Source organism: Octopus bimaculoides, chromosome 4 (genome assembly GCF_046866305.1).
Source record: "Octopus bimaculoides isolate indiv1 chromosome 4, ASM4686630v1, whole genome shotgun sequence".
In the NCBI taxonomy this organism is placed as follows: Eukaryota; Metazoa; Mollusca; class Cephalopoda; order Octopoda; family Octopodidae; genus Octopus; species Octopus bimaculoides.
Genome location: NC_142931.1, coordinates 7,832,291 through 7,837,290, shown reverse-complemented (window position 1 = coordinate 7,837,290; position 5,000 = coordinate 7,832,291). Strand labels below are relative to the sequence as shown.

Below are 5,000 nucleotides of genomic sequence, written 5' to 3'. Positions count from 1 at the left end.
ATTAGATAATTATTCAAGCTATTACACAACAAATTATCAAGTCCTGGCAGAACAAATATTGCAAGGTATTTATTTTGGATTCTGAAACGTTTGTGCAAATCCATCGCCATTATGTTCTCTAATTCTTTCTGATTTATGCATAAGACAAACAATTTTGAGAGGATGGATTATCTGAATCCGGTATAGGAGTAGTGTATATTTTTATCACCCTTAAAAAAAGATGAAAGATAAAGTTAATATCATTGGAGTTTGAACTGAGGATGTAAAGAAACGGAAAAACTGCTCCATGTTTTCTGTGATTATACCACAAAAATATTGAGAAATACATGGAACAAATAGGGGTTGCAATAAGGGTGGAGCACTTGCAGAAAACAGCACTGCTTGGAACTGCTCGAATACTCCAGAAGGTGCTCGAAAAATAAGGGGTGTTACCTTAGTTCACTGGTAGTGAACAGCTGACACCGTAGCAATCTCCAGCATCAGAAGCTGTGCAAAGGCAATAATAATAATAATAATAATAATAATAATAATAATAATAATAATAATAATGATGATAATAAATCTTAGAAATACCCTACAATCTAGATGTATTGCAAAAGTCGGCATTAATTGGAAACTGCACGTATATTGCGTAAAGTACTGTCTGTCTGAGGTCCCTGTTGTGACTTGATAAAGAGTACAAACCCTCGGTCGATACAATATTCTCAATGAACAACCTCACGATATTGCATACTGTGCGGCGTCTATAATAATAATAATAATAATAATAAGAAGAAGAAGAAGAAGAAGAAGAAGAAGAATCCCTTCTACTATAGGCACAAGGTCTAGAGAATTGGGGAAGGGGGCTGGTCGATTACATGGACCCCAGTACTCAATTGCTACTTATTTTATCGATCCTTAAAAGATGAAAGGCAAAGTCGACCTCGGCGCAATTTGAACTCAGAACGTAAGCAGGGACGAAATGCCGGCATGCATTGTGTGCTAACGATCTTGCCAGCGGTGAGTCGGCAATTTCATAGAAAACTACTTCATTGGATTGGGAGCAGTGAGGATCTTGAGATCGGCATTCGGATGTTAAATATCGTGGGTGACCCTTGACAACAGGTTGTCTGCTTTTACAGAATTAGCCGGAGCAAGTGAAATCGAGAGTTCCAAGAAGTAAAATTCAAAAATCCTTGAGAAGTACATGGAACAAATAGGGGCTGCAATAAGGGTGGAACACTTGCAGAAAACAACACTGCTTGGAGCCGCTCGAATACTCCGGAAGGTGCTCGAAAAATAAAAGGTGTTACCTTAGTTCACTGGTAGTGAACAGCTGACACCGTAGTACATCACCAACGTTATTATTATTTATTGTGCAAAGACAATAAATAATAATAATAATAATGATGATAATAATAATAATAGTCAGGGTAGAAGATATAAGATCTGCTCTCAGGAGGTCAAGCAAATGGAAGTCTCCAGGAAAGGATAAAATTCCTAACTTCTGGTTGAATGCCTTCCCAGAAAGCCATGAACTGCTAACAAAACTTTACAACGATGTTTTGCAAAATCCTAGTTTGATGCCCTCTTGGCTAGTTAATGGTTTAACATTCCTGCTTCCAAAAAATGAGGAAACAAACGAACCAAAAAATTATCGCCCCATAACCTGCTTAACAACAATGTATAAGACGCTAACATCTGTCCTAACCGAGTACACCTATAGTTTTTTAATAGAAAGTAGCATATTCCCTAATGAGCAAAAGGGATGTAAACGTGGATCTTATGGTTGTAAAGATCAGCTACTCATCAATAAGATGATCTTAGAAGATTGTCACAAGCGACACAAAAACTTGTCAATAGCCTGGATAGACTATAAAAAGGCCTTTGATAGCCTACCACATAGCTGGATTAGGAAATGTCTGGAAATGTATAAAATAGCTCCTACTCTGCGAAACTTTTTATCTGTAAGTATGAGATCATGGAGAACCACACTGATGTTGAACAATGACAATGAATCTCTAAATGCTGGAGATGTAAGAATTTCATGTGGCATTTTCCAGGGTGACTCACTATCACCACTCCTCTTCTGTCTAGCCCTAATACCGCTCTCAAAATTGCTCAATGATGCACAGTATGGTTATAAAATATTTGATAAAAATATAAATCATCTCATTTACATGGATGATTTAAAGCTCTTTGCAAAAAATGACCAACAACTCAAAGGCCTACTAGCGATTGTTAAACAATTCTGTGATGACATCAGGATGCAATTTGGCCTTGATAAATGTGCAAAAGCTATCTTTATCAAAGGAAAAATGACAAATACATCTAATGTGAACCTTGACCAGCAAAATGTCATAAAAGAGTTAGAACCAGCGGAGAGCTACAAATACCTAGGGGTAATTGAAGGGGACAATATCAAGCACTCAGTGATGAGGGAAAGGATCAGAAGAGAATGTTATCGCAGGGTGAGAGCAATACTGAAGACAGAGCTGAACGCGAGAAACAGGATCGAAGCGATCAATGCTCTAGCCATACCAGTCGTGACTTACAGTTTCAACATCGTTAACTGGTCAATTACTGAAATATGTAATGTTGACAGAAAAATACGAAAACTGTTGACAATGCATAGAATGCACCACCCTAAGGCAGATATAGAACGTCTTTATCTGCCAAGAAAAGAGGGAGGTCGAGGACTACTACAGCTGGCATTATCAATGAAGGTAGCCACAATTGGCCTAGACACCTATATGAAAAACTCTGAGGACTGGATGCTAAAACTTGTCTTAAAATATGAAAGCAAGAAAGCATCTTACTCAGTAACAAAACAGGCAAAGGAATATCTAAGTGAATTCCAATTGCAACAAATTCAAGAATTAGACGAACTAGAAACACCTACAGAAAAAGCTAAGCGCTTGAAAACCCGTGCTAAAATTGCTGCCTTAGCTATTATGACTGAAAAATGGCATGGAAAACCTCTCAATGGCAAATACCCAAAGAGAGCGAATAATGCAGATATTGACAAAGCCCTTACCCACCAATGGTTAATGGCCTCTGGATTGAAATCAGAAACAGAGGGGTTTATCATAGCAGCCCAAGATCAATGCCTACCTACAAAGAACTACCAGGCCAACATATTAAAGAACGGCAGCTCCCCATTATGTCGTATATGCCAACAACAAAATGAGACCATCGATCATGTTGTCTCCATGTGCAGTCTGCTTGCGCCTACAGAGTATCTCAACAGGCATGATAGAGCTGCACAATATATTCACTGGGTAATATGCAAAAACCTGGACTTGCCCCATGATAAAAACTGGTGGGAACACAAACCACCCCCAGTACTTGAAAATGATCACATTGCACTCCTCTGGAACTTCACCATTCAAACTGACAGAAAGATAGACGCAAATAGGCCAGACATCATACTGAAAGACTTCAGACAAAAATCATGCCTCCTCATTGATATGACTGTCCCAATTGATATAAACGTATCTGTCAAGACCTACCAAAAACTGAGCAAATATAAAGATCTTGAAATAGAAATTAGCAAAATGTGGAATCTGAAGACGAAAACAATACCTATTGTCATAGGTGCCCTGGGAATGACAGCGAAACGGGCTGATTACTACCTAGCTCAGATACCAGGAAACCCCAAAATGGCTGAAGTCCAAAAGATAGTGCTCATGGGAACTGCCCATATCCTACGTAAAATACTGTCTATGTGATCTCAAATTTTAAAGCAAACATAATTTTCTTATGGTTTCTTAAACATTCACTTGAACAAAACTGTACAAATCCAAATATATGGTACCCTAGGCATAACACCTACATGAACTTCTAACTTGTTGTCTCTTGAGGTCTCTGGGTGAGACTTGGATCCAACTTGTACAAATGCAAAACAAAAGTCAAACATAAAATAATAATAATAATAATAATAATAATAATAATAATAATAATAATAATAATAATAATAATAAGCAACCTTCAAGATTTCTTAAGGCAACTGGAAATCCCATGCAAGATTGATGTCTTGCAAAAAGCAGCCTTATTGGGCACAGCGCACATCTTAAGGAAAGTATTATCTGTCTGAAGTCCTTGTTGTGACTTGACAGATGACTAAAGACTCCGGGGTGCAGTTTTACCAACACTGTGTTACGAAGGTATAATAATAAACATAATAATGGTGATTTCAAATTTTGCCCCAAGGGCAACCATTTTAGGGGAGGGGTTGTGTCAGTTACATCGAGCCCATTGTTCATCATCTGGTACTTAATTTACCGAGCCTGAAAGTCGACCTCGGCGGAATTTGAACTCGGAACGTAGCGTCGGGCGAAATACTGCTAAACATTTCGCCCAGCCTGCTAACGATTCTGCCAGCTCGCTGCCTTAATAATAATGATGATGATGATGACAACAACCACAATGATAATAATAATGATAATAATGAATGTCAGGATGGTTCTAAGCACTCGAAAGACTGCTGAAAAATTGTGGATATTTAAGGTTGCAGGCAGTAACCCGCTATCCACAGAAATCCTACCAGGAATGAGACCGAGCCTGAGCCAAAACCATAATAATAATAATAATAATAATGATAAATGTTTCTGTTATTAGTCACTTGGGCATTGAGGAGGGTAACATTACAAGGACAGATAATTGTGTGGGGATGGGGATTTAGATAAAGGACGAAGCGAAAGAAATGGAAAATTAGGGTGAAATGCACTAAGCGTATACGTAGTCTATTAAGTATGTGAGGACTTGACTGATGGAATCCTCCTGATACAGAATAAGCTACTGTACAGCCTGACCATCCGATTCAAGCAAAACGACCAGATATTATCATTCTGGACGGGATATCAAAAAGGTGCAATATTACGGATGTGTCTGTGTTTGGCGTAAATTTAGTGGTTTTTGATAACAGGAGAAAATAGGAAAATACCAAGGCTTAGTTAGGGAAATGCAAAGACCGTGTAGAGTTTCGGTCTGTCAAAGTCCAGGCGCCCAGGAGACAGTTA

The 5,000-nt window shown here is 38.4% G+C and overlaps 1 protein-coding gene across 2 annotated transcripts in view; it reads left to right on the top strand.

The window, feature by feature from the left end:
* The window catches only part of LOC106870405 (cadherin EGF LAG seven-pass G-type receptor 1), a 538,322-nt gene that overhangs the window by 5,867 nt on the left and 527,455 nt on the right, over positions 1-5,000 (top strand). The gene's annotated exons all lie outside the window — the stretch shown is intronic.